Here is a 14,003-nt window from a genome sequence, read left to right as displayed (position 1 = left end):
TTTGGGCCTATCACCGATAATTATTGCCGAAAATAAATAATTTCGGGGGTGGGATGTTACACTCTTTATCATATTCTTTAAGGAAATAGACCATTTACCCTATTTAATTTAGCCTTTGTGCTTCTTACTCAAGAAAAAAATAATAATTTCTTTAAATTTGCTAAAATATTTACTCTCTTGAATTTTATTTATAAGCTCCTCCTTATTTTGTAACTTATAACTATCTTCATATGTATTATCATTTAATCTCTTGTAATTATAAACTATTCTAGCCTTACCTCTCTTTAATTCTGAATGTTTTCTCACAATAAATGCTGATGATCTATGTCTAGACTTAAAGGGTCTAATTACTTTTAAATTTAACACCTCTTTTATTTGCTGCTCAAACTCTTGTTTATCTATTAAACTACAAAGCATATCAGCCGTCTTAATGCTTAAATCTGGGTTAATTATATCTAATTTTGTTAGTATTTTATTTTTACTCAATGTAACTGTGGGTCTTCTCCTATATTTCTAGTTTGTTCTGCTAATTGTAATAATTCTTCTAAACTCCTTGGTTTACTTAATTGTAATATTTATATATGGTTTCCTTATTCTAAAATCGGGTATTCATGTTCAAATATGTCTTCATCAAACTCTTCTACGTTATTATGCTCATCATTTTCTTTTGAGTTTTCTAAATGAAAACTATCTTGGCCACTATACTCTTCTATACTTATGCTTTTGTATGTTTCTACAGTATTATTTTGAGCAGTTATTGTAATGCCTCTTTTGAAAAATGTTATGTTAGGGTTCATAAATAAAAAACCTTGTAAACTTTTCAAAAAGTTTAAACCTAAAATGAATGGATATGATCCTACTGGTGAAACAAATGTTAATGGTAAATTAAACTGTTGTTTTTCTACTTTGATAAACTCATTATTTATACAATGTGTTAAGTAAACTGGTCTCTCATCAAATTGTATTATTTTAACTGGTTTTGCTAATTTTTGTCTATATTTTTCTGGTACTAACTTTTCTCTTATGCCACTCTTTGTACTCCCTGTATCCATCATAGCTGTTGTTTGTATTTTATGTTCTTTTGCTAATTCTATTTCACAATTTATGGTAATTGAAGAACTATTTTTTGGTTTTTCTATACTATGAACAATATTTCCTAATATTTCAATACTTTCTTGTGATTCTGCTAAATTAACTTCTAGTAACCTATTACTATAATACTTTTTACATAATATTGAATATGTATTATAGTATTTATTTGCAACTAATTTACTATACTTATGATATTTTTCTGGCCAACCTAAATTAATGTATTTATATTCTTCTTCATGCTGTTCTTCTATGAATGCACACATATACTCTTCTAGATCACTATTTGTGCTACTTAAATCTTCTGAGTCTGAATCTATCATGTTAATACTCTTTATACTATAAATACTCTCATTATCACTTAAATCATCTTAACTGTATATTGACTGAATATCCTCATCTTCTTCTAACTTAAACAACTCCATCAAATGTACTTTTTCTTTCGACTGTTTACTTAATTTTGGACATTTAGGTCTAATATGTCCAGTTTCTCTACATGAATAACATTTACAATTACTCTTATATTTTGGCGTTTTATATTTTCTAATCCAAGGTTTGCCACTTCTTTTTCTAAATTGTTTTGGAATATATTTTCTCTTCCTATATGTTCTTGAATGTCTTATACTGAAATTCTTATGCTGTTTGTAGGGTTTATATGACTTATATTTCTTTTTGTATATTTTTCTTATGCTTATTTTTCTTATGGCAACCATACTGTTGTGGTAAATCTATATTTTTACAACTCATGTAAAATTGTTTCCTAATTTGTCTCCTAGCTTTTATTTGACTACACTCTTGTCTAAGTATATCATATACATGTTGAATTTTAGGTCCTATTGCAATATCATTCTTCTTTGGATTTTGCCATCCATTCCATCTTTTCACCTATTGGTCCTTTTATTTTTGTCATATAAGTATCAAATAAATTAATATCACTAATTCTACATGTTCTTCCTAAATATTTAAAGAAATCTGTGGTATACTCAGCTATATACTGTAAATCACAAATTTGTAATTGTTCTAAATTTGTAATTGCTCTTTTTTGTTCTTGTTCGCTTCTGCCATCTAACTTATTATGATCTAAAAACTCTTGTTTAATCGAAGTAACAAAACCATCAATATTAAAATGTGTTTTAGCTACCTGATGGTGTTCTGGATTTCGGACTTTCCATGATTGGAAGTAATCAAAAACTAAACCATCTAAAGTATACTCAAAGTAATCTAACATATTTTGTGAATTACTAAAATTTAACATTAATGTTGCATGTAGGCATCCTTTTTCCCATCTCTCAATCGTTATTTCCCAATCTTGAGGATCTACATTATCTAAATTTAATATATTACCAGCTATATTAATTTATTCTAACCCTCTCAAATATGGAATCTTATTTTTTCTAGGTGGTTTTATCATACTTTCTTCTATGTAATCTACTTTTAATTTTTCATTATATTGTTCATTTGTTGTTCTAAAAAATGTTGATTAATTCTACTTGCGTGTCCTGGATTTTCTACTCCTGATGTACTACTTTCTTCTACTGGATTACATTCTGCTTTCAATTCTAATAAATTATTATATTCTTTTGATCCTAAAATATGTTCTACTCCTATTTCTACGATTAATTTTTTCATCTCTTTGTCTGAAGTTTTATGTAGTCCTAAATCATATGTCTTATATTTTTCCAAATATTGTTCTTCATCTAAATAATCAATATCTTTTATAAGCTTATCTACAATATGATCAAAATTTTGTTCAACTAAATTAATATCTAAATTATCAAAAGTCATATGTATACTCTTATTTTCGATCTCACTCTCATCCTCTTCTATTTTTTCTAGTTGCTTATAATTACTAAACCTAATTGTTGCTTGACCTGTACTAGTTTCATAAATTTGTACTTTATCTTGTTGTCTATTTGTTACTACTTGTAAATTAGGTAATGTCCATTGAGTTCCTTCTAAAAAGCTATTATCTACGGGTTTTGCTTCTATCATATTTACATGTTTACTACCAAATGTTTGAACAAAATTTTGAAACTATAAATTAAACTTATGATTATATCTATCAGACACTTTACCTATATACATTAAGCTAATACACAAATTTTTATACTCTCCCTTCATATTATAATTTTTTGTTCTTATGCTCACTTTAATATATTTACTAAATTCATTAATTGTCATAACATAATTTGGAATGCAACCTATGACTGCTAAGTTTGAACTTAAGTCTACTTCAATTGTTGCTATTGCTGCTTGTTGGTGATTATCCCATCTATCATCATATATGTATACTAATGCTTTTGTGCCTATTTGTTCTCTGGTTAATCCTGCTATTCCAATTAATATTGTTCCTATATGAATCTGACTAAACTGTAATTTTCTCAAATGCATAACTGCTTCCTTACTAATTAAATTAAGTGTAACTTCTTTATCGATATAGCTAACTTCATGTTGACTGATGCTACTTACAATTCTACTTCTGTTTTCAAATAAACCTAATTGATACAAATTATATTTATTTTTCTGTGCTCTCTCAAAACCTCTTCGAATAAATTCTTGTGCTTTTTCTTCATTTGGATAAATATCTTCAGCTCTAACTACTTCTTTTCCTTTTTTCCTAAAGAGTTCCATTTTCTATTATCAAAAGGATTTAGCTTAGGTCTTCTAATATTATTATTTGTACTTAAAGTTAAATTTTCTAATTTATCTAGCAAAGATGGTGGAAGTGATGAAGATGCGTTATGTAAAACTTGGTTTATTTATGCTATTTGTTCTTCAACTTGATCTAATTTTTCAGCCAAACTTAAAACTAATTGAATAATCAAATTATTTTGCCTAATGGGAATATTGCTACTGGATACTTGTGTTGAAAAATCTGTTAAACCTACTAGTTCTTTATCTAACTTACTAATTTCTTTCAAAGCTTGGATATATTTTTTGCTAGTTCTAGAATTGGTCATTAAACTAATAATTTATCTATTTTATTATGCAACTTATCTACTTGTTCACTCAACTCCTTTTGTACTAATTGAATTTTTTGAACTTCTAATTTTAGCTGCTCAACTATTTCTAATGATCTAAGTTCTACTTACTTTGGCTTACTACCTATGAGATCAACAAGCTCTTTTATCTCTCTTTTGCTAGGAAACATTTGAATATTTTTATTATTATTTTCTAACTGAGATGTAATATAATCTAAATTTTGTCTAATTATTTTTATGTAATTTTTCTGAAAATGCTCTAACAAGTGGTTTAACAAATGATTATGCTTATTATTTTCTAATTTTATATTTTCTGTTTGACTAATAATAAGATCTACAATACTATTGGCTTGTGGATTTTCTTCACTATGCAAAATATGATTATGCTTTCTCAATGGAAAATAACAAACTAAACTATTTTGGTCTACATTTCTCTAATTTATAAATTAAGATAATCTATCATAAACTATAGTCTACCTTTCTCTAAAGTTACTACTAACTGGTTTCTTAGAAACTCTTTTTCTTCTCTCAAGGTCTCTCAAACTTGATCTGTTACTCTTTTTGCTTCTAAAACTTTATTCTACACTTCTGTGTTATAACTTATTATATTTACGAATAAATGAAGGATGTTCAAGATAACCAAGATAAAACTTTTGCTTCTTCAAAGTACTGATAATTCTTTTGGATATATTTGCTAATCTTCTCCTTATGCTAGTTATAGTTGGGTGTCTGGGACAATAAATACTTGGTGGTTGCAGTTGGCAAGATCTACAAGGACAATAATATTTGTTGTTCATACACAATAAACAAATATGATATCAGTTGTATCAATGATTTCCGTCCTCAAGGTACTTTACTATTATAATTATACTATTAAAATGCTAAACTTGGCTCTGATACCAAATTCGCACAGCAAGGCCCGGTTAAATAATCGGATGACCATCAACTAGACATAGAATCTTGCACATGGAACTCAACATGTTTCAGCATAAAGACCACTCACAGTATAAGTATAAGGCCTTAACGACTGAACTCAGAGGTACCCTGGTTAATGTCCAGTTATTTATATGGCAAGCATTCAACTATAACAAAGTGCTCGAACAAAATATGATCGTCAGTTTAGCAAGTTAATAATATAACTACAATAGTGTTTCCCTGTTTTGGACTAAAAGTCTAATGAAACAAACACACTAAAGAAAGAAAAAAAAACTTACTTAAGACTTGGAGGTTGCTTGAATATGTACACTTGAACTTTTATTGATATATAGAATGTTTACAAAGAGAAGTGTTTACAAAGAAATATTTACAAAGGATGCTAGGAAGGTATTGGATGCTTGAGTGTATAAGGATTGAAGGTTAGTGTGAGTATGGTGTTTCTCTGCTGTGTTGTTTCCGTGTTCTTTACAATGAAAGGAATTTCTCCTTATATACACTGAATAAGGATGCTAACATACAAAATTCTTTACAATTGAATGGTATGCCTTATCTTCCCTTTTGGCACTGTTTCTGAATCTGTAGACACTGTTTCTGATTCTGACAAGATCTTGTCGTTTCTTTCTTTTGCTTTAATAAAGGCCATGTGAATCCTCATGAATGGTTTATATTCTGAAGCTCGTGCCCTTACTTTATCATTTTGCATTCAATTGTTGTCCAAAAGTTTTCAAGGGTTGCTGCATGTTTTGTTTTATCACCTTTCTTATGCCCAATTTGGGTATTACCAAAAAAATTTGTCCTGATGATTAAAAGGAAACTTTTCATGGGCTTTTGGTTAGTTTTCCATTTTTTTAATCAATTTTGGGTTCATACCTTCTTTTTTGTAATTTTGGTAGATAATGATGGTTGCTCAACTCTTTGTCTCTTTTTTTCACAACATGGATAAGTAAATTGCACATCGTTTATAACTTTTATTATTTTTTCTTTATGTGGTTTTATGGGAATTTCTAATGTGTTACAATTTCTTCTTCATAGGATAAATGGAGAACATCCGACCAACTCATGTTGATTAGTTAAGACCATACACGAAGGTAGACAAAATCAAAGTTCGGATATGCAGAATTTGGAAATCGACTATTCTAGGAATTGTTTTGAAGTAACTGCATTGTATATTGGTTGATGAAGCAGTGAGAAATAATTGTTTGATTAGTTTAATCAAAAGTACAGACAATGACAATTAACTCAACAAATAATGTTCATGTTGGGATAGTTTTTAACATGTCACATGATTAAAATTAGTTGTCTTATTGACACACCCGACCTTGATATTCTCCCAAATACTATGGTAGGCACGTACTAGCCTACATCCGAAGTTGACGAAGCCATATTAGAATGCATGAGAACAAGAAATAAATAAGACTTATAAATTTAAATATAAATAATATGCAAATGAGGAACGAGTTCGGAGCATATAACTAATCTAGAACACTAAAATATATATAATTGAATGAATAAAGGAATGAGTCCTACACCAAGAGGACTCGAAGATGCAACTGCAGGAGTGCCTTAACGTCGAGATTGTATGCCTTGATTCTAAGTCCTGAAGGGGCGCAAAACAAACATATATATATATATATATATATATATATATATATATATATATAATATTGAAACAGTTATTAACATACTAACCCCCAAAGTTTAAATGAAAACTCATAGCATAATAAATAGTAGGTTTTCCGAAAACCCTAGCATGCCATAAAACTTCTCATGAAACATATCTCGTATATAGGGTGCTAAATAGTGGTATCCAATAACAATGTCTCTACGCCTGAAGCCAGAGATTATTTCTCCCAGCCCAATGCCAGCTCTATGTCTCTCGGCCCAAAGCCAAAGATTATTTCTCCTAACCCGCAGCCAACAACCATATCCCTCACCCATAGGCGGCACGGTAACCACTAGATATGCACAAAATCATTGAACATAGTCTTTCCAAACATAGGTACTTATATCTCAAAGCATCTTCATAGCATATAGTCATCCATCATATATACTATAAAGAAGTGTAAAAACATGTTCATAAGAAGTATATAGTCATCCATCATATATACTACAAAGAACATAAGTTTGATAAAATATGGTATTCTAAAATATTCTCAATAAGCATAATATCTCATAAAACGTAATCATTAAATCATGCTTTTCATGTATGTATTTTTACTATTAAAACATGCATTTTAGAAGGGGTCCACTCATAGATACTTTGCCGCCGAAGAGCCACACAAACTAACAAAGGTAGAAATGCCACAATAAATGCCCCTAAGCACATAAAGGGTCCAATTAATAAAACTCTAATATAACGGTTGAATTTGGGGAAAAAGATGTTAAAAAAAAAATTCAGGACGTCGAATTACCCTAAGAAGGGTCTCGGGTAAATTTCGTAAAAGTCAACACTAAGAATATTCCAAGAATATTCTAGAGAGTATTCCCTGAAGAAATATTCTAGAGAATATTCCATCAAGGTTGGGCTGGTGGGTTTGGGTCGAAGGGTCATAGGCCCAAAGGCCTGGTTTTATAGGATTTAGGGTTGTGTTTCAAAGGAATTGGGTTTGCCCATTTAGCCTGGTGTTCCATGGCCCAAGGCCTGGGTTAGGGTTTTACAAATATGGGTTTGGGTTTAGATAGGGCCGAAAGCCTTAGGTTTGGGCTTTAACAGCTGGGCTGGGTTCATGGCCTAATGAGTTGGGCAAGTCTAATTGATGGGTCAGGTTGGCCGAATTTCAAAGAAAGGAGAAAGTTGGAGCTTTCATGCTATGTTCAACCTCGAAACATGACCAAAACATGCAAACCAATATACCAAATTGAAGCCCGTGAAGCAAGGAAGAAATTTGTACCATTGAAGGTCGAGAGGTGGTCGGAGTTGGTCGAAAAATGCCTGCAAACCTCCGGTCTTCGTCGGAAAAATGGAAATGCTTCCCCCCGAAGCATTTTTTGCGTTCAAATGTTCCAAGTTTCTAAAAAATGACCCAATCTAACCTATAACAACAACTAAAAAGGTATAAAGTGCTTACCACGATCGGAGATTCAAGAAACACGCCAGAGGTCACAAACACATTGATCGTGCTACTGTGCCGAGAATAAGAGAGGAAGAGATGGTTATCTAGCCTTACTTGGTCGTCGTAGTCAAAATGTGGTGATGAGGGTGTGTTGTTGTTAACGTTGTAGGTGTGTAAGTATGTGTGGGCATTGATCGCTGGGGTGGAAAAAGCACCGAGAGTCGAGAGGGAGAGCTGAGATAGAAAGAAAGAGAGAGAAATGGGAGAGGTGAGGGAGAGAGAGCAATTGGGCCCGAGGGACAAAAGTTAAGGGTGGGCCCCTTGGCACACCCATTAAGTCCCAAAAATAATTTTAAAAGAAAATTATCTAGCCCAATGTGCAATTTCATGAAAATACCCCATTCGTTCTGATAAAATCGAGACTGGTTGTTACAATTTACCCTACTAAATAAAATTTCATCCCAAAATTTGAAATAACTTGCTACACTGAAAAACTCGAAAATAGGAAGAAGAAAAATATATATTTACGTAACGAAGAAATCAAGTCAGAGCGGTTGCACAAAAGGGAAAATGCCACACCATTGCAATCGGGTTGCAATGATTCCATCTTTCGTGCCTCCAGGCTCATACCTTCTTTCCCCATCTGTGTAAAAGTAGAAAACATACTTTGTATGCATATAAAGTCGAAAACACATATTGAGGTAAGGTGAAAAATATGTACGTAAAATACGATAGCGTCAAAATATATATGTGTCGAAAAGTTCGTATTGAAGTTGTTGATGCACAAAACCGGAGAGGTCTTGGAACAACGTAAATCTGACCGTGAATCTGCAAGAAAGTAAAGAACACAAGATGTATCATGGTTCACCCCAATGTTTGGGCTACGTCCACACTGATGTTGATTGTATTTCTTTGTAACTGTATGTATGGATTGCAAAGTGTTGTTGTGTTTGTAAGGGTATTGCCCTCTGTTGGGTTCACAAAGGAAGAGAGTTGAGAGATGGATGCTCTGAATATGAGAGCCTCTGTTTGGGGATGTGAGGCCTGAGGATTATGAGGGTGAGAAGTCCTTTTTATAGACTAAGGGCTTCTCCCCTTTTACATAGATCATGAGCTCAATGTCTAGAAGCCCAAGTAACGAGGCCTAATATAATATGGTACTAACAGAAGTTAACACTGAAAGTGGAAAAGACTCAACCAAACATTTGTAACTTTAGAAAACAAATATATATAACTATAATAAGGTAAGTTAAAATACGTGTACTGAAAACCAAAACTGAAAATGAAAATGGGTCTCGCCCAAACATACGTAACGTCACGTACTACAAGAAAAATTATATTTGGGTCGAGCCCCAACAATCACAAAACCGTAACAGCTGTCCGACGAGTCTTCCTGCCCACTTGCTTAACAAATCCAACGAATAACTTATCGATACAACAGTCGGCCGCTTGTGATATCGACCACACATTTGTTGTCTCGATAAGCATGCAGTAATTTCCCAAGGGTCACTACTACAAAAGTCCTCATCAGTGTCGGTTTAAAAACCGACATGAAATGTATAACACTGTCGGAAATTAAGCAAAATCCGACAGAAAATGGGTGCAGTGACGGATATAATAAGCGACAGAATTGCCTGCGTCAGGAAATGAATTTTCCGACAGAAAATACTCTAAACCGACAGAAAATGTGTCGGATATAACCGACAGAGAATATATTAATAAACAATAAATTAGAGTATTCTGTGTCGGATAAAACCGACAGAAAAGACTAAAACCGACATAAGTTCTGTCGGTTATAACCGACAAAAATTATAATAATAAGGAATAAATAAAATCATTCTTGTCGGATAAAACCGACAGAAAATATATTAATAAAAAAAAATATACTGATGCGTCTCATAGTCGTCTTGGGCAGAGTTGCACCCTCATCAGCAAGGAAGGAAGTTTCAAGGGATAAATGGTAAGCTGCAAACACTGCATAATTTCATCACAAATGCCTCTCCCCAGAATGCATAACGCCAGCTGAAACTGCATCCCACCTAAACATTGATCCAAAGCAGAATATCATTACAATGAGACATCTACCCCAGTCAAAATCACCATGATATACAAGGATGCTACCAATAGACAAATAAGATAATCATAATGGATGAAAAATTTAATACGCCAAAACAAACTCACCACAGCACACATGCTTAGATCCTTGCAACAAAAGCCAAATTTCATTATGTTTTTCCTTCTTTTCTACTTCTTTTAGTCACGACAGCACCAACACACCCACCACAGCACACATGCTTAGATCCAATCTTTAGACAACACACAATCCAATCCAATTCAAACCCAATTCACAAATCCAACAAAAATCAATCCAAGAAATTGAATCGAGACATGTGTTTATTACCTTCTGTGAGCTATGGCAAGGAAGAGCTTGATGAACTCATCAGTGGACATGTCGAGAAGAGCAAACCGACGCCCGTGAAGCTGAACTTATTGAATGTTCTCTTCTTTGAGACTTCAGCCGCCGCTTATTCTCAATGTCAGCCTGAAAAAGCCATAAAAGGTAGTGAGATTTTAGAGACAGAAACTAACAGCGAATGATTCGATTCAGAGACGGGAGAGTGGGTTGGGTATCGGAGATTTACCATGGTGGTGGAGATTCCGGAATCAGAGATGCATGATCTGCTCTATCCTTGCATGACTGAAAAAAAGAGGACCTGGGCTCTGCAATTCGCACTGGCCTAGGATTTGTGGAAGTGATGAAGGCGGCTAGGGTTTGGTTCTCATATTTATGCACTGAGAGTCGAAAAGGTGGAATTGGGCTCGGGTTTGCAGAGGAGAGAGTCGAAATGGCGCTTTCTTTGAAGAGAGTCAAGTTTTTGGGCGCCATGTCAAAATTTTGGAAATGAAAAGCTGAAAATAAAAGGCGCCATGCCAAAATTTTGGCAGCCCTCCAAAACACACGGTCACTTAGATTAAATCCTATTGCTATTATTGTATTAAGTTTTTTAATAATTTTTTAATTAATGTAGAAGTGAAAAATATAAAATATATATATATATATATATGTATATATATATATGCTCGTAATGATAAGATCTACAACTTTTGTGAAGATGTCAACTCCAAAATTTAACACTATAATCCCATAAACCATAGATTAAAATTTAATTGTTGATAAGAATGCAATGAATGAATTCGATCTTCAATTTAAAATATTCACACTAGTGTATAAATCTTATTTTATACTTAATGGAAGTATAACATTAACTCTTAAGTGTTTATTTAATCTACCGTTTTGATGTGATACACATTGTACGAAACTTTTTTCAATGATCTAACCGTCAAACTTGTTTGTACACACTCCGAGATCACTTACGTAAAAAATCACAAAAAACAAACGTTCAGAGATTAGGTAACAAAACAAAAGTTTTCAACGGTTATAAACGAAAAATCACAATTTAACGGTTATTTTAGCTCCAGTTTTGATGATTTTTTTTACAGCTACACTCCTCGACCCTATAAGAATGCAATGAACGAATTTGATCTTCAATTTAAAATATTTACACTAGTTGATACCACAAAATCTTATTTTATACATAATAGAAGTATAATATTAACTCTAAATGTTGGTTTAATCTACCGTTTTGATGTGATACACATTCTATGAAACGTTTTTCAACGATCCAACCGTCAAACTTGTTTGTACACACTCCAAGATCACATACGTAAAAAATCGTAAAAAACAAACATTCAGAGATTAGGTAACGGAACAAAAGTTTTTTATGGTTATAAACGAAAAATCACAATTTAACGGCTATTTTAGCTCCGATTTTGATGATTTTTTTGCAGCTACACTCCTCGATCCTATAAGAATACAATGAATGAATTCGATCTTCAATTTAAAATATTTACACTAGTGGATAAATTATATTTTATATTTAATGGAAGTATAACATTAACTCTTAAGTGTTTGTTAAATCTATCAATTTGATAGGATATGCATTCTATGAAACTAGTTTCAACGATCCAACAATCAAATATGTTTGTATATACTCCGAGATCGCATACCTAAAAAATCACAAAAAACAAACACTCGGAGATTAGGTAACAGAACAAAAGTTTTCGACGGTTATAAACGAAAAATCACAATTTAACGATTATTTTACCTTCGATTTTGATGATTTTTTACAGCTACACTCCTCGACCCTATAAGAATGTATTGAACAAATTCGATCTTCAATTTAAAATATTTACACTAGTGGATAATTTTTTATACTTAATGGAAGTATAACATTAACTCTTAAGTGTTTGTTAAATCTATCAATTTGATAGGATATGCATTCTATGAAACTAGTTTCAACGATCCAACAGTCAAATATGTTTGTATATACTCCGAGATTGCATACCTAAAAAATCACAAAAAACAAACATTCAGAGATTAGGTAACAAAACAAAAGTTTTCGACGGTTATAAACGAAAAATCACAATTTAACGATTATTTTAGCTCCAATTTTGATGATTTTTTACAGCTACACTCCTCGACCCTATAAGAATGGATTGAACAAATTCGATCTTCAATTTAAAATATTTACACTAGTGGATAATTTTTTATATTTAATGGAAGTATAACATTAACTCTTAAGTGTTTGTTAAATCTATCAATTTGATAGGATATGCATTCTACAAAACTAGTTTCAATGATCAAACAGTCAAATATGTTTGTATATACTCCAAGATAGCATGTGTAAAAAATCTAAAAAAAAAAAAACATTCAGAGACTAGGTAACGGGACCGTGAGTGAAAAAAAAATATTTAAACCATTTGTTTATTTATTTATTTATTTTTAATCAATATAACATTTTAAATAATATAATAGTCAATTTCTGTCGGTTATAACCGTCAGAATAATAAAATAATAACCGCCAGAAAATAAAATAATAAAATCGTCAATTTCTGTCGGTTATAATCGCCACCATTAACTTAAAAACCGCCAGAATATGTTAAAAATATTATAAAAAAAAAGAATTCAAAAATACTAAGGGTTAAATCCGCCAGGAAAAATCGGCCAGAAATTTCTGTCGGATATTTCCGACAGAAAGTAACTTTAATCCGACAGTAAATAAATTATGTGTCGGATATCTTTTATCCGTTTGAATGACTTATTAACCGCCAAGATCGTCTGACACCTAAAGCTAATATTGTAGTAGTGGGTGCACAATTTTCCATCTCATAAATTCGATCTTCCGAATATCATTTTGCCCCGCAACGTGAGAGTGTACAAAGATCGTACGATTCTCGCCTCAACCGCTGTGTTGTACTGTTCCAGAGCACACCAATCAAATCTACTAAAAATGTTTCGACATCCACATACTCACGAACAATAAGGTCCTAGAGTGAAGTAATGGAAAGATGCTTTGAGGCGAACACATCTCATCATCTTGCTACAATTCATAGGCATCATATCGTTGGAAAAGATCTACCATAGTACAATATGATTTTTATGAATTGTAGCAAAATAATAAGAGGTGACTATTCATTTCTATATGGAGATAGTGATTGATGATGTAATCCGCTAACCACCTGCACTATAACCTTTATCATACTCTTACTAAAAGACAGCTCAAACCCCACATCCACGTGGAACTCTTTGCGAATAATTGGTAAGCTTGTGAAAAGGTTATGCTCCTAACGTTCCTGTCTGAATCGATACTAACTGAGCGCACATTTCAGCCGAGTCGACCCTTCGTGACATCCTTACGGATTAAGAGAGAAACCATGTCAAAAAGGCTAAAAGAACACTCAAGAATTTGAGGGTCAAAACAAGTCTAAGGATAATTCGTATTTCACAACTTCTGTGAGCAATTTCAACTTCCAATGGTCACAACCCCTTTTTGGAAATTGATGAGAATAATGTCTGCTACTAAAGAGTCTCCCAAGAAAAGTA

The 14,003-nt window shown here is 32.4% G+C and overlaps 1 long non-coding RNA gene across 1 annotated transcript; it reads right to left on the bottom strand.

The window, feature by feature from the left end:
• Positions 1 to 9,658: 9,658 nt before the first annotated feature.
• On the bottom strand, positions 9,659 to 10,887 carry LOC126599453 (uncharacterized). Its single transcript, XR_007615145.1, has 4 exons — positions 10,702 to 10,887; positions 10,461 to 10,601; positions 10,241 to 10,365; positions 9,659 to 10,098 (listed from the first exon to the last, which is right to left on the bottom strand). It is a non-coding gene; the product is annotated as an uncharacterized LOC126599453 (long non-coding RNA).
• Between the last annotated feature and the right edge of the window lie 3,116 nt (positions 10,888 to 14,003).

This window comes from Malus sylvestris, chromosome 14 (genome assembly GCF_916048215.2).
Source record: "Malus sylvestris chromosome 14, drMalSylv7.2, whole genome shotgun sequence".
NCBI classification, from domain to species: domain Eukaryota; kingdom Viridiplantae; phylum Streptophyta; class Magnoliopsida; order Rosales; family Rosaceae; genus Malus; species Malus sylvestris.
Note: the sequence above shows the minus strand (reverse complement) of the source record. Positions and strands in the feature narration are given on the sequence as shown.